The sequence below is a fragment of the Mustela erminea genome, chromosome 1 (assembly GCF_009829155.1).
Source record: "Mustela erminea isolate mMusErm1 chromosome 1, mMusErm1.Pri, whole genome shotgun sequence".
Taxonomy (NCBI): domain Eukaryota; kingdom Metazoa; phylum Chordata; class Mammalia; order Carnivora; family Mustelidae; genus Mustela; species Mustela erminea.
In genome coordinates, this window is record NC_045614.1 from 153935058 (window position 1) to 153960217 (window position 25160).

Genomic DNA, 25160 nt, shown 5'->3' on the forward strand with positions numbered 1-25160 from the left:
GGAAGACCTGTTTATAATTACCTGGGTGTGGAACTCAATCCCATTTTACTTGGAAATACAATTACTTTTGCATAGTTTTAATATACATGGAATTTTCCATAAATGTCCTCTAAGCATTTTTTTTTAGATTTTATTTATTTATTTATTGGACAGATGGAGATCACAAGTAGGCAGAGAGGCAGGCAGAGAGAGAGGGGGAAGCAGGCTCCCCACGGAGCAGAGAGCCCAATGTGGTGCTCTGTCCCAGGACCCTGAGATCATGACCTGAGCCAAAAGCAGAGGCTTTAACCCACTGAGCCAGCCAGGCGCCCCTCCTCTAAGCATTTTTAAAGGAAGTGATTATTGTACTGTGTTTGGTTCAGAACTTTACCAGCAGTAGTCACAATCTCAGAAAAGCACCTCAGTGTCAGTGTTATCGTTCTTGCTATTAGAGTTGCCAGCACACCTGTCTGTATCTACATATGTCTCTGTCACAGTCACTCTGATCTCAAAGCAATGGACTATTGCATTCTGTCTTCTAGTTAGTCATCCCCAAACATTCATATACTCTAATACATATTATTTTATTATAAATTATTCCTCTTCCACCCATATTTTTCTTTATTTTTATAGTTAGGACATCATAATAAAATATGTGTATAGGTGGTTTTTTATCTATGAATTTCTTTTCAGAACAGTAAATGGAACTTAACAAAACATTCATTTAAAATTAGGTCATTTGCTTTCCATGCTACCCAGGGAGGGGTCCATACAACATTGTTCTGTGTTCCCGTGGCAACTTAAAGGGAAAATTGCACAATATCTGCAGAACTGATGTCCTGTAAATGAAAGAGGAGGATGTCATTAAATTCCTTGCAGCAGGAACCAACTTATATGGCACCAGCTTTGACATCCAAATGGAACAGTACATCTACAAGAGGGTGGCATCTACATCATAAATCTGAAGAGGACCTCAAAGAAGCTTCTGCTGGCAGCTCTTGCCATTGTTGCTATGGAACACTGAGCTGATGTCAATGTCATATCATGCGGGAATACTGACCAGGGAGCTGTGCTGAAGTTTGCTGCTGTTATAGGAGCCACTCCTATTGCTGGCTGCTTCACTTCTGGAAGCTTTGCTAACCAGATCCAGGCAGTCTTCCGGGAGACTTCTAGTGGTTACTGACCACCAGCTTCTCACAGGGGTTCTTATGTTAACTTGCCTGCCATCACTCTGTGTAACACAGACTCTCTACCACACTATATGCACATTGCCATCCCGTGCAACAACAAGTTGCACTAGTGGGTCTGATGTGAATGTGGACCCAGGAAGTTCACATGAGTGACACCATTTTCCTGTGAACACCCAGGGAAGTCATGCCTGATCTCTACTTCTCCAGAGACCTTGAAGACATTGAAAAGGAAGAACAGCTATTGCTGAAAAGGTTGTGATCAAGGAGGAATTTCAGTTTGAATGGGCTGCTCCAGCTCCTGAGTTCACTGCTCCTCAACCTGAGGTTGCAGATTGTTCTGAAGGCATGCAGGTGCTCTATGTGCCTATTCAGCAGTTCCCTACAGAAAACTGGAGTGCTCAGCTTGCCACTGAAGACTCCCACTGCTCAGACCACTGAATGGGTAAGAACAACTACTGAGTGGTCTTAAGCTGCTCTTCCAGAAAGGCAAGCAAAATGGAAATAAAATTGAAAGAAAATAAACAATTTCTTAAAAAAAAAAAATCAGGTCATTGAGTCTAATCAGATTAAGAATCCTTGACCTAACCTGATACCATAGTACTATCTGTTGAAGGCAAGAAAGGATTGAAGATGAGGTCAGGGCTTTCCTAGGACAAGGCTGTGGCTGCCTATCAAGAGGTCTCATGGGTCATATCCTTTTGAGAAACTTGTCACTTTCCAAATTTTATTGTTTATCCTCATCAGGAGCTCAGCAGTTTTCAGGATTCAAGATCACTTGAATCAGGTGAATCTGTAAGGTTACTCATAGTCAACTTACAAATTCACACTGGGAGATATTTCTTCCCAGGGACTAAAAAGCTTATGTCCACCGTGTAGGGCCACCAGTCCTAGGAACAAAATGAGCACAAATGCTGAGCAAAGAGCATACAGGGTACAGAAGAGAGATCAGAAGAGGCACTCCAGTCCCACAGCTGAGCATACTTCTCCAGCAGCCACGAAGGGCAGGGTCTCTCTTCTGCACAGTGCTTGGGTTTTCACTTTCTGTAGCCCAGCTTATTACTTCCCCTTCTGTCCACGCCTCCACCCATCTTCACAGTCTTCCTCCAGGCAGTGTATAATACAATTGATTAAATATCATCTACTAAATGACATTCACATTCTAGACCTGGTTTCCTTTGATTACACTAAATCGCCCACCTTGATTGGAGTTTTTTGAGGTCTATGCATTTCAGTCTGTTTTATTCCCACAGATGACTAATCATATCCATTGTCTGTGAATTTCACTAGTTCCACTCAGAAGGTGACCTTATGTCCATGATCTCCAAATGCATGGAAAGGCAGACTTTCTACTGTTGCATCCATATCCTAATGTCAGAAATGAAGGCTAAGTTCCTGTCAGACTCTTCTCCTGCTCTGCACTAGTCCCTATAGCTGGGACAGTTTTCTGATTCTTATTTCAACTTGATAAAGAATAGTCCCACCTCCGTTCAGCCCCTTTCTGACCCTTTCTGCCCCCAGCCAACCTGGGTGGAAAACTTCTAGCATAGATTAAGCTGGAGGCCATCCAAATTATGACAGTAACTTATTATGGATCAGGAGAAATAACTCAAGTATTTGTTTTGGGGGAAGAGGTTGTTTTTCAGTTTGTTGCTTATGAATAGAGTGGTTTCTACCTATGCAAACTGGTCAGATGAACTGAGGAGCTGATTAAATGAACAGTTTAGTTAATTAAGAGATAGTATATATAAAATAGATGCATAATGATTTTCATAGAATTATTAATGAGATAGAGTTAATTTAAAACCTACATGAACTATAGTTTAGTTATCTTCTTATGGTTCAGAAAAGAAGAGTTCAGGGGAGTGTTCTCATCCTGCTGCACCATATTATATTATGGACTGAAATAATGTTTCCTCAAGTTTTTCATTTCAATCACCCAGACCTTCTCTGTCCTAATTAGTGTTTTCTGTGCTCTTTGACTTTGCTGAGCTGAAATTTTCACTATTAAATGTGCATCTGTAAGAACCTTACTTTAACTTTAAAAGGTTTCATCCCATTCTTTGATTAGGTTTGTTGAGTATGAAGAAGCTTCCCTTACCAAATCAAAAATTTATGTTAGTATATTTCTGTAAGGCTTTAATTTAATGCCTTCCATCCTTCTCCATTAGAAGAAGATGACAGTAAATATGGCACAAGTTCATCATTTTCTCTAAGAGTTTTTAAATATTGAATGAACATTAGCTGGAATTTAAGTGTAAGAAATATCTGAAATTGTACTGCATTTATTCATTCATTTAATTATTCATTACATGAACATTTATTAAGCATCTATCACATGGCAGATACTGTAGTAGGCATTGGAGATAGTAAAATAGTAAGTCATAGTTCCAATTCTCGAGGCGCTCACAGTTTAAGAAAGGAGAGAGAGATAATGTAAAAATAAAATTTCCATTCGGTATAATGGGTACAACTAAGGAAATTTGATGGAAGTTCAGTGGTAGCACAGAAAAACTAAATGATCAACTCTACCTAAGGAGGTAGGTAAAGCTACGGAAAGTTCACAGAGGAAGATGCTTATACTGAGTTTTGAAGGAGAGGTAGAAATTTTCCCACTAGACACAGGAAAGAGGGATATTTCAGAAATATGGAAGAGCATGTACTAATGTAACAGGCAAGTAGCAATAATGCAGCTTCTGGGAACTGGAAGCAGTTTGATGGGTCTGGTGCCTAAGATAAGACCTCATTAAGATAAGGCTGGAAGAGCTAGATCTTAAATGGCCTTGAGTGCCCTGACAAAGGGTTTGTATGTCATTCATTTGGCAGCGGGCAGTAACTGATGAGTGCTAAAACGGAAGTGACACAATTATATCTGTGTAAGGTCGGATCACAATTGCTTCCATGTGGATGGATATATGGTAAGACCAGAAGTAAGAAGTATAAATAGCTGAAATAGCTGGCTGTCTACTGAAGATACATGATCGCCTTGTACAGCATAGATTGGATGTTGGGAAACATTTCCTTCACAAGGGTCAACATTTCCCAATTCTTTCCAAGTGGAACCATGTGACTAGATTTGGTTAAGGGAATGTGAGTTAAGTTGTATAGGATATTCTGAGCCAAAGGGGTTAAGGGAATCTATCCTATGCAGTTTTCACTTCCACAACAAACCTGTTTTTGAAATAGTTGTCTCACAAGATGGAAAAAACCTGGATCCCTGAATTAGAAAAGAGGTGTCCAGGAGAGCCACTCAGCCAATTACACTTGTGTTGAACTTCGTGTGAGTAAACAAATTTTTTGTGTACTAAGCCTCAGAGATCTAAATATTATATTTAAAAAACTGTTGGATTGTTCTAATACAGAAGGAGTGTTAGGAAATGTCTGCAATTCTTCAAATAAAAATAGAGACTTCCCATGTTATATGCTGAAGTATAGGAGCCCTTAAAGAATATAAGTGAAGGGCCACCCACAGAGCCTGGGTGGCTCAGTGGGTTGAGCCTCTGCCTTCGGCTCAGGTCATGATCTCAGGGTCCTGGGATCAAGTCCCACATTGGGCTCTCTGCTCAGTGGGGAGCCTGCTTCCCCTCTCTCTCTGCCTGCCTCTCTGCCTACTTGTGATCTCTCTCTCTCTGACAAATAAATAAAATCTATTAAAAACAAAAACAAAACAAAAAAAAGAAGATAAGTGGAAAATGGAAGAAAGAGGGATAATAATTTATAGATAATATTAAGAATATAGAAGAAGATGGGATCCGGAGCTAGGAAGCAAAAGCTCCTTCAGTAGGAGAAGGGAAGGAGTGAGTCTCTTTATTTAAAACAGGAGAAAAAACAGCTATATGTAAGCAGTAATAAGCTGCCTGGTAGCTACATTTTCTCTGAGAAATAACAGGTAAATACATCTGCTGAGAAAGTGAGAGTAAAGGTTTTGAGGACAAGAAAAATTTTAATAGTAATTTCTGTGAAGAACAGGAGAGAGCGGTACAGAGATATTTGACAAGTGAAAGACCACCAGCCCACACAATTGAATGAATTTTCTCCACCTCAGTTCATCATTCTGACTGGAAGGGTCAGAAAGGTGGGTTTTAAGATTAATCCAAGATTGAAAGATTCCAGAATAGGTGCAGGTACAAAACAAAGGAATGGCAGAAATGATCTGATAAGTTAGGGTATATTTCAGTGCTGTAATCAAGAACCCAACAATAATTCAGTGGTTCAAACAAGATAGAATCTTCACATTCTGGGTACAATGGTAGTAAACATATTCCACATTGGATGTAAGTAAAAACCTGGACAGAAGACATATAACAGCTTTTCAAGGACTCTGAAAATTAAATAATAGCTGGTGATTGGGGGAAAGGACTAGAATTTGAAGTACCATCAAACTGATGGTGCATTTATCATCTTTTTCCTTCCATATACCAGGTTCAACTGGAAGCAACACAAAACCTGAATGTGGGCATCTGCACAGACAGAGGGAGCTCCAGGAGAGGTTGTCTAGTTCTGGCTCAAAGAGCAGTGAAGAGTCTCCTAATGCTCAGAGTGGGGTGGGGAACTCCCCCGGCCCCCCACCTTGTCTTTTCTTCATTCTTTAATACTCCAGCCTCTAAGAAATCTCATGATGGCAGTGGTAGTGACAGCAAATGTGGTGACAGCTGGCCTACAGGATTCTGAGAGAGGGGAAACTTCCTCCCTGATCAGAGGAGCTATGATTCTCAGAGGGTGAGACAAACCCTCGTTGCTTTTTGTCTTCTCTGTGTCCTCCTACTGGTTAGCCCTGGACATCATTGTAGTGGTAAAAAGTGTGCAACAGGGTGGATAAATATTGCCCCAATTCTGGTTGGAGAACTCCAGGTAACCAGAAAGTACTGAAGAGATTACTATAGGGAAGAGATTGGGTAAGCAGCCCCATAAAGTTGGTTATGAAATCCTGGGCTCATTTCCAAGTGTACAGTCATGGATTTGACCCTAAACAGCATACCATAGACTATAAGAACTGATATAAAGAATAGAATACTGCCAGGGTCACAAACTAGCCACTGGGTGGTTCACATACAAGACAGATTTGAATAGCACTGAGAAAGCTTCACAATTAGACATTACACAGAGACCACAGAAACCTGGCTGGAACTCGTAACTGAACCAAGCTGGGCTGGTTGTCTGTTAAAACAAAACAAATACTCAGGATTCCATAACATAATATTCTAAATGTCCAAGATACAATTCAAAAGTAATCAACATATAAGGAACCAGGAAAATCTCAACCCTGTGTGGTAAAAGGCAATCAATATATGCCAATGCCAAGATGGCACACATGTAGGAATTATCTGATAAAAACGTCTAAGCAACAATTATAAAAATACTCCAGAAAGTAAAGACAAACACTCTTAAATGTAAGAAGCTAAAGTCTCAGCAAAGAAATTAAAGATATAAAGAAGAAACAAAGAACAATTTTAGAACTAAAAAAATACAAAACTGAAAAGAAAAAAACCTTACTAAAGGGACCCAACAAGCAGAATAAAGATGGAAGAGAAAAGTGTAAATGAACTTGAAGACAAATCAATGGGATTTACCCAAAGTAAATAAGAGAGTTTTTTGTTTTTTGTTTTTTAAGAATAGAGCTTCAGACACCTGTAGAATATCAAAAGATCTAGCATTGATGTCATCATAGTACCTCAGGAAAGGATAAAAATAGTGTAGAAAAAGTATCTGAGGAAATGATGGTTGGAAATTTCCCAAATTTTGTCAAAGACATAAATCTACAGACTCAAGGAGCTCAGCAAACTTCAACAGAATAAATCCAAAGAAATCTGTGCCAGACACATTGTTAGCAAACTTATAAACTAATCACAAAGAAAAGCACTTGAAGGTGACCAGAAGAAATAGACATATTATTTGTAGGCAAACAACAATTCAAATGACTGTGGAATTCTTAAAAGAAACTATGGAGTACAGAAGGAAGTGGAACAATATTCATAAAGTGCTAAGAGAAAAAAAAAAAACACTGTGCAAATCAGAATTCTAAATCCAGTAAAATATCCTTTAGGAAGGAAGGTGAAATAAAGACATTCATACTGAAGGAAAACTAAGAGCCAGTAGACCTGCCCCAAAATAACTGATGAAATTCTTTCAGATAGAAGGAATATGTTACCAGAGGAAACTTGGGATATCAGAAACAAAGAGATCCACAAAAACAGCAAATATATAGGTAAAGATAAGACAGTATCCTCCTCTTGAGTTCTTTAAAATACTTTGCTAAAGCGAAAATTAGAAAATACCTAAAACTGAACAAAAATGAAAATATAACATATCATAATATGGGGATGCAATTAAAGCGTGGCCTAGAGAGATATTTATAGCATTAAATGTTTATACTGGCAAAGATGAAGGTTCTCAAATCAATATTCTAAACTCCACCTAGAGAAACTTAAAAAAGATGAGTAAAACAAAACTGAAATAAGCAGGATGGAAAAAATAAATATAAGAGCAGTAAAAAAAAAAAAAAAATCAATGAAATTAAAAACAAAGCCAGTAGAAAAAAATCAATGTGATCAAAAGCTCGGTAAAACTGATAAATCTTAAGCAAGAGAGAGAAATTGTCACTATCATAGCTATTAAGGAGATTGAATCCATAGTTTAAATCTTTAAAAAAAGAAAGCTCCACACCCAGATGGTTTCACTGATAAATTTGCAAAATGTTTAAAGAAATAATATTATTTCTGCATAATTTCTTCCAGAAAACAGAAGAAGAATGAATACTTCCCAACTTACTTTATAAGATCAGCATTATCCTGATACAAAAAACAAAGATAGTACAGAGAAAACTAGAGATGAACATATTCTAAAACCAAAAACACAAAAACCCTGAAGATACTAACAAATTGAATCCAGTAATATGTAGAAAGAATAATATACCACAATCAAGGGAATGTATCCTGGTAATGTGATATTGGTTTAATATCTCAAAGTCATTCAATGTAATCCATCATATTAATATCAAAGAAGATGAAAAGGCAAATCACAGACTGAAAGTATTTGCAAAACAAAACATGTATCTGACAAAGGACTTATATTCAAAATATTAAAAAAAAAACAAAACTCTCAAACCATGACAGGGACAAAAATTAGATAAAAGATTTGAGGAAATATTTTACCAAAAAACATATATTGATGGCCACAAGCTCATAAAAGATGTCCCAAATCATTGAGCACTAGGAAACTGTAAATTAAAACTAGAGTTTACTCAGAAGGGTGACTGAAATGAAAAATATTGACATTATTAAGTCTTGGTGACTATAGAGCAACTGGGGTCCTCATTCATTATAAGCAGGAATGCAAAATGGTACAGCCACTTTGAAAATCAGTTTAACAGTTTTTTATAAAAGTTAAACACATATACCTACCATATGACTTAGCAATTTCACTCCTGGGTATTTAATCAAGAAAAATGAAAACATATCCTCACACAACTTGTATATGAATATTTACAACATAAGCATTCATAATAGCCACAAATGTAACAATACAAATGTCCAAGATCTAGTGAATGGATAATCAAATTATAGCATATCCATGCAATGGGCTATTACCCAGTAATTAAGAGGAATGAACTACTGATACACATAACAATATGGATGAAACTCAAAAACACCACACTAAATGGAAGAAACCAGTCACAAAAAGCAACATACTATATGGTTCCATTTTTATGATATTCTAGAAAAGGCAGAACTACCATGACCTGAAGTAGACCAGTGGTTCCCTAGGGGCAAGGACCAACTGCAAAATGGCAATAGGGAAAGTAGAGAACCTTTTGTGGATGATAGAAGTTTTCTAAAACTGGATTGGGGCGGGGGGAGGGGAGGCAGATGCATGACTGTATACACGCATACATGTGATTTACCAAAGTTCACCAAACTTTACACCTAAAATGGGCAAATTTTATTATACATAAATCATGCCACAATGCAAATGGACAATAAAAATGAAGGTTAAGTAAAGAAGTTTTCACGAATAAAACCTAAGAGAATTCAGTGCCAGCAGCTGTGAACCAGAAGAAACAATAGAAAGTTCTTCAGACTGAAGGAAAATGATCTCAGATGGTAGCATGGAAGGGCACTGGGAAAGGTGAATGCATGGTTAAATATAAAAGAATATCAACTGTTGACATCAAAACCATAATAAATGCATCCATAGAAGAGATGACAACAATAAGCACACAGTGGAGGGCACTCATGTAGTTAAACCGTTGCTAAGGTCCTTGCCTTGTTTAGGAAGTGGTAAAAATCAAAAGCACCGAATTAAAGTAGACTGTATTACATCAAGGATGCCTATTGCAGTCTCTTGTGTAACAACTGAAAGAACTATGGAAGACATAACTAAAAAATGAAGAAAGAGAAATAGAATAATAAAAAACTTTCCTCATGCAAGAGAAGGCAGGAAATGAGAAATAAAGGAACAAAATACAAGAGGACAAAGAACAAGATGTTAGGCTCAAACTCTATCATTAATAATTAATTATTTTAAATGTCAATGGCCTATAATCCAATTAAAAGGCAGCTTGTCAGACCAAATTTTTTAAAAGGCAAAACCAAGCTCTATGCTATTTATTTACTGGAGTCCCACATTAAGTAAAAAGATAGAGAAAATGTGAAAATAAAAGGATGAAAAAAGGTATCCTACACAAACACTAACCAAAGTAAACCTGATATAGTTAACTTAATATCAGCAAAGCAGACATTGAGGTAAGAAGTATTGCTAGAGACTAAAAGGGATATTTCATAATTATCGGAAGATATTTTAAAATACTGTATCTATCTTCCTTGTGTTAAGTGCCATAATTATCTAATAATAGAATAACTAACTACCTTCAGGTAAGATGATGATTTCCAAAATGCCTTGTCATTTCAAGCACAAAAGTATGATGAAACCGATTTTTAAAAAAGTATTGCCCATCCATGCAGGACATTAGACTTTTAAGAGTGACACCTTTGAAAATGTTAGGACTATTACATTTGCTGATCACCAAGGGTTTTATTTGTGCCTATGGCATTAACATTTGTAAAAATATTCCCTGTGTCTGTCATGTTTAATAGTCTATTTCTATTTCCTCTTTATTCTTCTGAAGTCATGAGTAATAAATTCACTCAGAAAACAGGAGTTAGTTAGCACTGCCAACACAGACCAGTTTCATTAGCTTAATGAAAATAGTTTGGGGCAAGACCTTCAACAGCTGTTATATGTCTTGATCAGAGTTCAGTCATTACCTGTTTTTAAAAAAATAACTTTACTGTAACTTCATGTTCAGCTCTTTTTATTCTGGGTCCACATGTAGCTTCTGATATACCCTTAAATAGAAAGTAATGAATGCAAAAGCTATAGAACTTTGTATAAATGTCAGGTTCTGTTTCTGTTTTTCACCAAACTCTGAATGTCATCATTCAGAAACTACATATGGCTCAGTGAGGTGCCTTTGTTCATAAAAACCCTTTCATTTTTCTCAGTGAGCTGTAGCCAGAGGTAGAGACATTCTCTAAATGTTGAACTGGGAGCTATTCAGATAGAACGCTGTGTAGGATAAGAGAACGTGTCCATCATTCAACAAATGACTTCATTTGAATGAGGACAAACAACAGAAAAACAAACAAACAAACAAACAAACAAAATGAAGGGGCAGTCATTTCTCAGCCTTGATGTATTATAAGCTGGTCAAACTAAAATTAACTGCATGGCACACTGAGACTGGGAAGCCTGGGAAGCTGTGGCCTGGGTGCAGGGTCCTCCGGAGCGGGGGAGGAGCTTGGAGTGAGAGGGAGCTGGGGATGGGAGCATAAAAACCTTGGCCTTACTCTCCTCCCTCTTTTCACCTCTGGCCAACACCTCCCAATGGTGAAACACAGCTGGAAACCAGAAGGCACATTGGGACAGCCTCTCCAAGTGCAGAGTAAGATGGAGAAGAGTAGAGAGGGCATCTGGATGGATATAGGGAAGCTATCTAACACAGGAAGCTGCTGCAACTGTCTAGATAAAAACCACCTGCTGAATTTCAATCTTGGTTCTGCCATAAACTATGTGCCATGGGATTTTGTGGACGCCACTTAACTGCTCTGAGCCATTTTGTCCTATTCCGTTCAGATGAGGGGACTATGCCTCCATCTCAGAGTTATCGTGAGGATCAGGTTAAGACTTGTAACATTTAGTGCCGTGCCCCACACACAGTACAAGCTAGACAAATGATCTCATCTTCCCTTCCCCATTAAATATATTCTCTGCTTGCCTAGAGATCTACTTTCCTTTCAATATTAGCATGCTTAGGAAAATCCTCTTATTCCTAAAGACCCTAGGGAAGTGTCAGGATCATTCCTATGTCAAATATGTTATAGTAATAATTGTCTTGGTCAGGACAATTTAGGCAGAGAAATATTTTTTATTCTTGAGTAAAGTGGCGTATACTACAAAGGACTAATTTGGCCCTTAGCAAATAACTCAATATAGATTCCCACTTATTTACCAGAAGCAGCAGTTTATTTCCTAGGACTGCCAGACACTGACATCAGCTGTCCCCTATTTGTTTGTGTCAGGTAATGAGAAGCTCTGCATGCAGAACACTTTCATTTGGGGAGGCTCAGAAGATTTGCTGTAAGCCAATTGTTCATTCCAAGGATTAGAAGAGCATTTCTGTTGTTGTTGTAAATTGCATACCAATTTGCAGTGCCATTTCCAAGTTCTGATGGAAAGTCTATAATGTATTTCTATAATCATCTGATGTTTTTAACTATGATCTCTCAAGCTGGCATATTTTCTGCTATCCCATCCACCCAGATTAATTCCCAAACAATGATGCTTGTCCTGCTGGCAAGGCCTCCAGAGGAGTCTGGACCACGACCAGGGTGCAGGCTTCTTTTGTGGGGTGCTCCAATGACAAGGGAAAAACGGAGAGTATTGAGTGCAATATTGAGAAAGGCTTACAAAATGATAAGTCTTACTTACATCTATACCCACTTTCCAGTTCTCATGTTGATTGATGTTTACCTCCTTGTTTTTTATAGATGAGAAAACTGACACTCTGAGACATTAAGTAGCTTGCCCAAGACGTTCCACAATTTGGGATGGCGTGAGGATTAGAATGTAGGTCTTCTGATTCTAATGTGCTTGTCCAGAATGAAAAGGTAACATTACCTTCTAGAGTAACATGCTGACTGCCTGCTGTCTGTAAAGGACTAAGACAAGACCACCCGAGTTTCACCCAGGAAAAAGAAAGCAGACTTTAAGATTTCTTTATTTACCTGACAAGAAGACACTCGTCAGTAAAAAGAAATTCATTGACTAGATTGCTGAGGGGGAACAGTCAAAATTTTGTAAGTGCTTTAGAAAAGTAGAAGAGATTCGAGGTATTTATGCCAATCAAGCATTGAAAATGAATGTTCTAGATAGAATGGAGCCAGTCCAAAGGTCTTACATGATTGGTTAAAACATCATTGGTCTGGAGAGCCTTCAGCTGGGCCCAGTAAGGGTCTGGATGGGAGGTGGGGTCACTAGAAGCTGATATTTCTTTTTCACTCCAGCTGATTATAATAGTTAAGCATAGCATTAAGGTTGACATCTCAAACTTCCAAACCTCTCAGGCATTCATCAGAATCACACCAACGGCTTGCTGAAACAGATTGCTGGACCCAACCACAGTTTCTGATTCAGTAGGTTTAGCATACAGTCTTAGAATCTGCATTTCTAACAAGCTCCCAAATGAAGCTTTGCAGCTGGTCCAGGGTCCATGTTTTGAGAATGACTATCCTACATACATAATGCTGAAAGGGGGCAGTTTTAATTTTAAACTTCCTTGACAGCAACCTCCTCTTTAAGATCTGACTACCAGATGACTCCCTCGCACCCAAGACAGACAGAGGTCTTTCCTGATCATAACCTTCATATTCTACTTATGGAAAAGTTCTCAGAGGAAGGAACTATTTTTCTGGGGCAGGAGGAATAAAGAAATTGCTCATGGAATCCCAAGTCAACACAACTTACACCACAGCCTCATACCCATATCTTTTCATTTCCCTTCCTTGGGAGGAATCAATACTGAATTATTTGACTTGCCTTTTTAAAAAACAGCATTACATGCATTGATTGAGTCTCATGATATTTACGGTTTGCTTTTTATTACCTTACCCTTCCTGATCAATAATCACTTTTCCCATGCTCATAACTTTATCCTATCTAATTTTTGGAAAGTGTACAGTCTGATTTATTTCTACTGTGACTCAGCCAGACAGTTTTCCAAAATCACAGTTCTCCTTGTAAAAATGCAACATTCTCCAGTTATACCTTCTTTGTTCCTTTGCTGGGCTCATATTCCACCCCTGCCCCATGGTAGTTATTTGTGTATTGGTTTATGTCTTCCAGTGGATTGGTGTCTATGGAGAAAAGGATCTCATCATAAAGATTTGTTTTCCTTATACCACCAGCCCAGGCCCTGCTCATAATAGATGCTCGATAAATATAGATTTGGATTCATTGGCAGTTTTAAATAAGATGCTCCTTAGCTGATTCTTTTTTAATCATATGAGTGAAATTCATACTTTTTGGCATATTTCTGAATCATAGATGCATGTAACCACTACCACAATTAAAATACAGAAGAGTTCTATTACCCTAAGTAAACTTCTTTGTACTGCTGCCCCTTTATAGTAAAAAATTCCCCTTCCCCTTAGTCCCTGGCAACCACCGGTCAGTTCTTTGTCCCTGTAGCTTTGGTCTTTCCTGAATGTTGTGTAAAGGTGATCATATGTAGCCTGCGGATTTGTCTTGTTCCTCTTAGAAAAATGCATATGAAAGTCACCCATTTTGGTGCATGTATCAGTAGTTTATTCTTTATTGCTGAGAAATATTCCATTCTATGGCTGTCCAACTGTTTTTTTATTCATTCACCAGTTGAAAGATATTTAGGTTGTTTCCAATCTTTGGCAATTATGAACAAAGTTGTTGTAAATATTTGCAGATGGGGTTTTATGTGAATATAAATTTTCATTTCTTTTAAATACCTAAGAGTGGGATTGTTGCATGTTATGATAAATGTATATATGATTTTATAAGAAACTTTTAAATTTTCTTATAGAGGAGCTATACTCTTTCATAGTATTCTTATCAACAATATATGAGTTTCAGTTACTCTGCATTCCTCATCAGCTCTTAGAATTGTCAGTTTATTTTGTTTTAGACATTCTGGTAGGAATTTAATGTTACTTCATCACAGCATTAATTGGCATCTCCCTAATAAATAATGATATACTGATTATCTTTTCATGTATTTATTTGCCATCTATGTATTATCTTCTTTGACAAAATATGTGTTCAAATCTTTTACCTACTCTTTAAAATTTTTTTAAGATTTTATCTGGTTATTTATTCAAGAATGAGAGAGAGCAGGCAGGGGGAGAAGCAGAGGGAGAGGGATGAGCCAACTCCATGAGCATGGAGCATGGAGCCCATCGCAGGGCTTGATGTCATGACCCTAGACTGAGTTGTTTCCTTACTGTTGAGTTATGAGAGTTTTATATGTTTTGGATAATAGTCCTTTGTCAGCTATGTGATGTGCAAATGTCTTACTCCAGTCTGTAACTTATCTTTCGTTCTCTTAACAATGTCTGTAAAAAGGAAAATTTTAAATTTTGGTCAAGTCCCATTTCTTAATTTTTCTTTTAGGGATCATGCTAACACTATTTAAAGAACCCCGCCTAACTCAAGCTCACAGATTTCCACCTATTGTTTCTTCTAAAAGTTTTATAGTTTTACATTTTATAGTCAGTTCTGTGATCCGTCTTAAGCTAATTTTTGTGTAAGGTTGGGAGTATAGTTTGAGGTTCACTTTTATGTTTACTGGCATCCAATTGTTCCCATAGATTTGTTGAATTGCACTTGCACTTTTGTTAAAACCCAATTGACTCTATTTGTGTGAGTCTGGGTTCTCTATTCTGTTCTACCAATCTATGTTATCTATCTTTTCACAATACCATACAGGTTTGATTATTATACTTTTTAGTAAGCCTTGAAGCCAAGTAATATGACTCTTCCAAACTTGTTCTTTTCCAGAACTGTTTTGACCATTCTAATTCCTTTGCCTTTCCAGGTAAATTTTAGAATCAGATTGTGAATATCCACAAAAAGTTCTACCCTCGGTTGATTCTTAACCTAAACTGTTTACTTGGGCTGACCTGTAGTTCTCAAACTTCAATGTGCTTCAGAATTATAAAAATGCATGTGCTAGGGCCTGACTTTGAATATTCTCATTCAGTATTTCTGCCAAGGGCCTGGGAATTTGCATTTTTGACACTGTCCACGAGATGATCCAATATACATGGTCATGGAAGATGATTTGAGAAACATGGTTCTGGATTCCCAGAACCTAGGAAATTGTCCACAGGCTTTGAAGAATTCTTAAAAATATTACATCCACAAATCTGGTGAAAGGATATGGCATTGGGTTTACAGTTAAATCTAACACCTGATAATATACATCATACAATATTATGGCTGATTGGTATTGTCAAGCCTGTGTCGAAACACAAACCAGACCTCAAAGGTGTCTTATTGTCATTTAGGTGATGAGAAAAATGATGTGATTTTCCATGTCCCATAAGTAGCTCTTCTGTGATATTTATCCCATGGAGTAATTCCATGAACATTTTCTTAAATTCTTAAACCATTTTCAAACAAGGAGAAACTAGATTGGGGAGATGTACAAGCTAAGGAAGAGAGTTACAAGGAAAAACATCAATCAAATGAATAGACTCTTGAGAAAAATTAAATTAATGACCATAAATATTAACTTTGTTTTACATTGAAATATGGATTGACCAGCTTGCTCTGGGAATTGGACATTCTTGTTAATTTAATTTTCTATGTAATAAGAGATGGAAGGTTAACTGGAAAAACCTTCCAGTAGAAAATCTTTCTAAAATGAATTAGTGTATGTTCCATGTTAATTTATTATTAAGCATTCATTGCCTTGCTTGTTTCCCAAAGGTAGGAAATAACAACATAGAGAAGACCAAAGTGAATTTGAGAGGCTTCCCACAGGCCTTTAGACCAAGAGGCTCCCTGAATGAATGGTCCTGGCAAACAGATGGGAAGAAATTAATAAATTATTCTAGAATGCCACCAGGGAAATAAGCTCCTTTACAGATGTTAATTGCTTTGCCAATAGGCCATGGCTACATATAATGGGGAGTGGAGAGTAACAATTTAGAGGGAGACCAACCTTCAGACTGAAAAGAGCTGTCTCCACGGTACTAGAATCAGCAGTCTTCATGAAGTAGGCTGGCATATGGAAATATTGCCCTCGATTGGGAGAAACAAGAGAGTGATTTCCCCTGGCAAAGGACCCTTCTTTGGCTAAAATTTTATCAAGTAGCCACCTATTCTTGAAACTTCCTGTAGGATTTCTTGAGGCACCACAGGGAGACTTGTTGAATGTTTTGATGGGCAATGTTGTCTAGGAGTTCCTAGGTGGACTCAGAACCTGTCTCCACTGCCTGCTCACAATATGACCTTGGAAAAGTCACTGCACTTCTCTATTCCTCAGCTTCACTATCTGCAAAATGGGGGGAACAACAGTAAATGGATTGAACTCACTAATCAAAAGTCAGAAAGCAGCTGGATGTATAAAAAAGAAAACCCAACTGTATGCTGCCTGTAGGAGATTCATTTCAGATCTAGAGACACATAGAACCTTAAAGTAAAAGGATAGAAGATGACATTCCAAGCAAACAGAAACAAAAAGAAGGTAGCTATAGCCATACTTGTATCGGACAAAATAGACTGCAAGCCAGAAAGGGTAGCAAAAGACAAGGTGATTATAGAGTGATGAAGAGGTCCATACATCAAAAAGATAAAACAGTTGTAAATAGATACACCCCTAACACCTGAGCACTGAAATATATTAAACAATTAATAACAGATATCAAGAAACCAATAGACAACAGTGCAAAATCATAGGAGACCTCAGGACTCCACTATCAGCAATATATAGGTCATCCAGGCAGGAAATCAACAAAGAATTGATAGAGAATTGAATCAGACTTTAGAGTAAATGGACTTAATATACATATACAGAACCTTGCATCTAATAGCACCAGAATATAAATTTCTGTGTGTGTGTGTGTGTGTGTGTGTGTGTGTGTATGTATATATGTATATATGTATGTATATATATACCACATCTTTATCCATTCTTCTGATTCTTCTGTAGATGGACATCTAGGCTCTTTCCATAGTTTGGCTATTGCGGACATTGTTGCTATAAACGTATATACAATGGAATATTATGCAGCCATCAAAACCCCCAAACTCTTGCCATTTGCAATGATGTGAATGGAACTAGAGGGTATTATGCTAATAGTAAGTCAAGCAAAGAAAGACAATTATCATATGATCTCACTGATATGAGGATCATCCAACCAGAGAGGGAGATAAACCATAAGAAACTCTTAATCTCAGGAAACAAACTGAGGGTAGCTGCGGGGGAAGTGTAGGAGGCATGAGGTGTCTTGGTGATGGACATTGGAGAGGGTATGTGTGATGGTAAGTGCTGTGAATTGTGTAAGACTGATGAATTACACACTTGTACCCCTGAAACAAATAATACTTTATATGTTAATTTTAAAAAGAGAGAAAACAAAACAAAAACTACAAAACATTTCAAAAACAAATTAATAAAGAATTAAAAATGGTGATTAAAAAGAATACACATTCTTTTCGAATGCACATGAAACATGCTCCAGAATAGATCATATGATGGGCCACAAAATAAATCTTAGCAAATTTAAGATTGCAATCTTAAGATTAAGATTAAGATTGCAACCATCTTTTCTGATCACAATGGTATGAAACAAGAAATCAACAACAAGAGTCGTTGAGGAAAGTGAGCTCTACAAATACATGAAAACTAAACAACGTACTTTTAAACAACCATTGGGCCAAAACAAAAATCAAAAAGGAAATAACTATCTCAAAACAAATGAAAATGAAAACACAACCTATCAAATATTGTGGGATGCAGAAAAAGCAGTTCTGAGAGGAAAGTTTATAGAGATAAATGCATATGTTAGGAAACCAGAAAGATCTTAGATAAACACCTAACTTTGCACCTTAAGGAACTTGCAAAAAAAAAGGAAAGAACAAAATAAGTCCAAAGCTAGCAGAAGGAAGAAAATAATAGGATCAGAGTAGTAATAATTTAATAGAGATCAGAAAAACAATAGAAAGTGTCAACAGAACTAAGAGTTAGATCTTTGAAAAGATAAATGAAATTGACAAACCTTTAGCTAGACTTAACTAAGAAAAAAAAAAAAGAGGAGACTCAAATAAGCAAAATTAGAAATGAAAGAGGAGAGCTTACAACTGATACTACAGAAATATATAGAACATAAGAGAATACTATAAACAACTATAGGCCAAAAAATTACATAACCTAGATGAAATAGATACAATTCTAGAAACACAACTTATCAAGACTAAATCAGGAGTAGAAAATCCGAACAGATTGATAACAAGTAGAGAGATTGACTCAGTAATCAAAAAACTCCCAACACAGAAAACTCCAGGACCAGATGGCTTCACTGGAGAATTCTATCAACATTTAAAAATTAACATCACTCCTCCTCAAACTCTTCTAAAATATCAAGGAGAGGGGAATATGTTCAAACTCATTCTATGAGGCCAGCATTACGTTGAAACTAAAACCAGGTAAGAATACCACAAGAAAGGGGCGCCTGGGTGGCTCAGTGGGTTAAAAAGCCTCTGTCTTCGGTTCAGGTCATGATCCCAGGTCCTGGGATGGACCCCACATGGGCTCTCTGCTCAACAAGGAGCCTGCTTCCCTTCTTCTCCCTCTGCCTGCCTCTCTGCCTACTTGTGACCTCTGTCTGTCAAATAAACAAATAAAATTTTTAAAAAAAATAATACCACAAGAAAAAATTACACAGACCAACATCCCTGATAAATACAGATGCAGAAATTCTCAAAAAAAATTAGTAAACCGAATACAAGAATATCTTAAAAGGATTATATACTATCACAACCAAGAGGGATTAATCCATGGGCTGTAAGGATGATCTGACATATGCAAATCAATAAATGTAATGCATTATGCCAATAAAATGAAAGATAAAAATCACATAAGATTTTTTTAATAGAAAAATTATTAACAAAACAATATCTTTCCATGATAAAAACCTTAATGGACATATATAGAAAGAACATACCTCAACATAACAAAGACCATATAAGACAAACCCACTGCTAACATACACAGTGGAGAGAAATTGAAAACATTTCCCCTAAGATCAGGAACAAGGCAAGGAAGCCCACCCTCACTGCTCCTATTCATTATAGTCCTGGAAGCCCTAGCTAGGGCAATTAGGAGAGACAGGGAAATAAAAGGCATCCAAATTGGAAAGGATGAAGTAAAACTGCCATTATTTGCTAATGGTAAGATCCCGTATGTAGAGAATCCCAAAGAACCAGTTGAAAAACTGTTAGAAATAATCAATGACTTCAGTAAAAAGGCAGGATACAAAATCAACATACAGAAATCAATTGCATTCCTTTATATTAGTAATGAAACATCAGAAAAAGAAATAAAACAAAATCCCATTCACAATAGCATCAAAACAATAAAATATTTAGGAATAAACTTAACTGGGGATGTGAAACATCTATACAGTGAAAACTGTATAGCAAAACTTTGCTGACTGAAGAAGAAGGGTCATTGAAGAAATTGAAGAGGGGACAAATAGAAAGACATCCTGTGTTCATAGATCAGTAGAATTAATGTTCTAAAATGGCCATACTACCCAAAGCCATCTATAGATTTAGCACAATCCCCATTGAAATACCAAAGGCACTCTTTATAGTAACTAAGTCATAGAGATCTAATGCACAGTACTGTGAATATAGACAGTAATATTGTACTATAATTATGTAACATGATAAATATTGCTACATTAGCAATCATATTACAATATATAAATGTACCAGAAGTAACAGGCCATACACCTTAAACTTATATAATGTTAAATGTCTAATTTATCAATTTTTTAGAGATTATTTATTTATTTATTTGAGAGAGAGAATGAGCAGGGGGAGAGGCAGAGGGAGAGAGAGAGAGAAGCAGACTTAGTGCTGAGTGCAGAGCCCAACTTGGAGCTCTGTCCCAGGACCCTGGGATTATGACCCGAGCTTTTATGCTCAGATTTATGCTTAATCCACTGAGCCACCCAGGTGCCCCTCAACTTTTTTAAAAGAAAAGAAAAAAAAAAAGCAGCAGCAGTACATCCTCCCCTGAATACTGAGTGGCACATGTTCTCTTCACATCCTAGAAAGATAGCTTCCTTATAAGATTAAATGCTTTATTTTATAGACAAGAGTTTCCTCCATCTACCTCAAACTAGATTTTTAGGCCCCCTGATGATACATTACCTTGTAAAGCCATGGTCAAGCCAGGATGTGTGACTGTGCCATCAGAAGGGGTGAGAGCTGGCTCCCTAATGCCACGGAGCCGGAGTTAGCACGCTACAGCTATGTGGGGGGGGGGGGGCAGAGAGACCTTCTGATCAGATTCTTCCTTCCACAAAGAACTGACCACTGCCTGCAGCTGCAGTGCCATGGCCATGTTTGTGCCAGGCAGCCCCAGTCAAGGGCTGAGGCCAGGGTCTGGTCACTCCGACCGTGCAGTCCATGCAGGACTCCTCCAACAGACCGTCTTTGATGCAGAGCTCCCGAAGGCTGGCTGAGACAGTCAGACCCACATATAGTCCGATGCTCTTGCTTCCTAATTCTACTTCCTTCCCTCTTTCATTTCACAGATGTCAGATCTGCATCACGGTCTAAGGGCTTCCTTAGACCTTTACCTTTCTCAGGCATTGTCCCCTCACTCCCATCAATGCCTTGCACTTCCAGTCCTGTCTCAATAGCTGCTTCCTGCAGGACCCAACTGTCCTAGGCAACGTAGACAATGGTTCAAGAAAGCAGATGATAAGATGAGGTGCTGTGCCTGGATCTTCACTGTCTCTCCAGAAATGAAAACCCCATTCTGAATGGTATTGTGTGCACATGGGGACTGTGGCTCTTCCACTGACCTACCTCTTCTACATTTGCCCTCAGGCAGAGAGGGGCGCTAGAATCCTGGAGGGACTGCTTCCTGAACATGTATAGAGAATGAGACCCTAATGACTCAGAGAAAACTATGGCAGCCATGTGGGTGCCCCACTTGGATCTCTCTTCAAGAAAGAAGGTGCCACTCAGCTGCAAGGAGTGTGGTCCCTGAGGGTCTCCAGCTGCCGCACCTTTGGCATGTGCCTCAAGTTGGAAGCTGGGGCCCTATGCTTCACCAGCAGCCCTCAGTCAATGGTGGAGCATCCGGAGCGCTTCTGCCCATCGCAAGCTAACCCTAATAATAAGCAGGCTTTGCTCCAAATCTCCCCCAGTAGACAGACTGAGACTCTGCTAGATCTACAGCACAGCCTGAAACTCTGCCTGCTCAGTTCTGCATCTTTCCTACATCCCTTTCACATGTGCAGACCACTTCACCACCTGGAACTTTCCCCACACCCTAGCCGCTTGTCCCTCGTTAGCTTGACTCCAGACCCCGCCCGACCCTTCTCCTCAGGGGACCCAAACTGACACACAGAGTGCATTGGCGCCCAAGAACTCCGCCAAGGATGTGAACACAGTGGGCCCTCCCTTGAGAGGCAGTGCCTCACGCTAAGTCCTCTCGGTGGAAGACCCTTGGACAGAGGCTTCGGAGCTGCTGGTGAGTGGGCGGGCTGGGGGTGCTGACAGGCAGAGGAACGGACTGTACAACACCATCCTGGCTTCTCTGGCTGAAAGCTCTGCCTTTGGACAACTAAGAAGATTACTGGAAGTAAAAAGGTGTTTCAGAAGATGGTGTCAATATTTTTCTTCTCAGCTCTGATTCATAATACCATAATAATAGACTCTTGGCAAAGCAAGAAATGCATGTTAAGAAGATTAGAAAAAAAGTGTTTTAGGGACAAAGGTTCCTAGTCAAAGGGCTTCATGTAAAGTTTGAAGGGAAGAGAGAAAAAGGCTCAGAAAAAACTTCTAAATCACATAAATGGAAGTTAATCTGAATGGCGCAGAAAGAAGATTCACAGTGAAAGAAAGAGAAGGCCAGTAATTCTAAGGAGATAACGGAGAAGCAGACCAGGAATAATATTTAAGGCTCAATTATTCATGTTTCAACATACAAGATAATACAATGTAACTGAGATCTTAAAACAAGTGGATTGTCCCCGGTTGGGTTTCTCAGGAAGCCAATCCTGAGATGGAGATTAGCTTGCAGGAAGTTTATCTGCGAGCACTCTTGGTATGAACACCTGTGATGGGAAGGGAGAAGTGGAACCAAACGGAGGGAGAAGTGGCATTCTGAGGGCTGGTGAGGTGCTCTGAGGATGTGATAACCCTTCAGAGCCAGCCTAAACTGGGACAAGAGGGCCCAACCTTTTATACCCACGTCAATCAGTCACTGGATGCAGGCCACCCTGGAAGGGACATGACCTTGGGAGACAAGACAGTGCTCTTCAGCTGAGACAGTCCTGGCAGAGATGGACAGGCAAAGACCAGCTTTGGTGGTGCTCCCAGGAGCTGGAGTAAAAGTTCCTTTATTATTTTTATATAAACACTTTTATTTTAGAATAGTTAGAGATTTACAGAAAAAGTCGCAAAGTTAATACCAAGTTCCTGTATATCCCACATCCAGTTGCCTCCCGGTCAACATCTATAACAGTATCTCACCTTGGTCACAACAAATGAAGCAATAGAATACATTATTACTAAGCGTCACACCTTATTTGTATTTCATTAGTTTCCTTTTTGCTGTTCTAGGACCCTATCTAAGATATCACATTAAGTCCCAGTCATATGTCCTTAAGACCCGTCTGGCTGTGACAATTTCTCAGACTTTCCTTGTTTTTGATGACCTTGACATTTTTGAGGACTACGTGGGGATACTATAGAATGTCTCTCAATTTGAGTTTGGTTGACTGGGAGATAATTCTTTTATTTCTGAAGGGAAATGGGCAACACATCATGTGTGGGTGCACCACACTTATAACTATGATTTCCTAGATGTCCCTGAAACTTGGGGAAATAGAATCAGTTTAAGCAATGAAATGGTATATGATTTCAATATAAACAGATCTGATAAAAATGGATATATAGTACCACCATGTGTCAAAACTGCAAATCTATGGAATCCACAAGTACAGCATACAGCATATGGAGAAGACTAAACATGAGTGAGAGATTACTGCTATTTGTGGGAGCGTGCTAGGAATGCCAGGCTAAATGGAAGAGCTGGAGGAGCTTTCCTAAATCAAATGATAAAAATGTCACAGAGGCAAGTTGTAATATTGATGTGCTCTTTCAAGTACTTAGACATCTGTTCAAAATCTCTACAACAGTCTCAGAATTTAATACATTCTTGACTTGCCTTCCTGATAATTTTATCTTTCAAAAAGTACAAGGAAGGAGGAAGTGCTACATTAGCCTCAGTTCTGACCAGAGAGGAAGGATTTGGTGGTGATGTTCATATGATAAAAATATTTCAGTGAACATATGAAATAAAATGCTGTCTGTGCCATCCTGAAGATGAAAGAAAGCAGTCACACCATCCTAGATTCTGTAGTAGAAAAGAAATGAAGAACCTTTGGTTATAGTAGACATGTAATTGAGGCTTTAGAAAAATGAACTTCCAAAAGCTCATGGAAATAAAAATAAAACCCCAAAACCAGAGGCAATAAAAAACAATACATTGGGTTTTTTTTTTAAATAATGAAACTCTGAAAAATTAAACTGTGTTGTAATCATTACCTGCAGAAACCAATATGACCCAATTTGAAGTTTTCAAATGAGTCTATATTTTGAAATGACATACAAAAAAGATGAAAGAAAAGACATCAGGTGAATAAGAAAGATAAATAAGAAAATTATACAGACCTGTAAGAAGGTGACAGAAGGTCATGTGGAATGCTAGATGGTAGGAGCCACAGAGAGGGCTTTGAAAACACACACACAGTGTAGAGCAAGAAGATGAAGGCAAGTATAAGCTAACTGCTTAGAGAAGATCCTGTTAAATGATAACAGGGAAAAGGCAGAGCTACTCAATTGCTTCTTTCTTCTCCAGCAAGGAACACGATCTTCAAACTGAGAAGGGTATAACAGATGCCACAGAGAATAAATTGGGGCCCAACCTAAATGAGGAGAGGCAGAGAGAACCCAGGATACAGGCTTTGCAAAATAAATAAAGATTATAAGTCTCAAAAACACTGTTCCTTGTCTCAGGGAAATAGAAAATAGGACAGATGCCAGAAATCTAAGCCAGACAAAAATACAGATTTTCTCAAAGGAGAAAAAAATGGATTATGGAGTCTACAGCGTGAACAAGTTTAGCATTACGTTCTGCAATACTCTGGAATGGTTATTACATAAACATTAGTGAACTAACAATGAAGACAGGTTAAATTAACTTCATATTATTATAAAAGATGAAGTACAAGAGTACCAGGCACAATCTTTCTCTCAACACAGTGTTTTGCAAAGATGCTCATAATATTTATTTGAGCAAGATGGAAGGGTGTTGCCCAGTTTGTAAGCTGGTTAGAGGGGTCCACTGCCTGCCAGACAATTGCATTCAAATATCTGTTAGTGGATCAATGTTCAATCATAGAGAAAGTCCTCTAAGGCTCTTTATAGCTCTGGACATGTCCTTATCTTACTCAATACTCTTTTTTTTTGAGGTGTACATGAAGACAATGTAAGGGATAGTTGAGAGATAATAATAATATTACATAATAATGATAACATTCATAATAATGAAAAGAATAAGAATAAATAATTCATAGAAAAAAATATAAGATGCTCAATTCAGTAATTAGAGCAATTCAGACTAGTATAACCTAAAGGAATTAGTACCAATCA

The 25160-nt window shown here is 38.1% G+C and overlaps 1 pseudogene; it reads left to right on the forward strand.

The window, feature by feature from the left end:
- The first annotated feature begins 824 nt into the window (after nucleotides 1-824).
- Nucleotides 825-1638, forward strand: LOC116591299 (annotated as a pseudogene).
- The last annotated feature ends 23522 nt before the right edge of the window (nucleotides 1639-25160 follow it).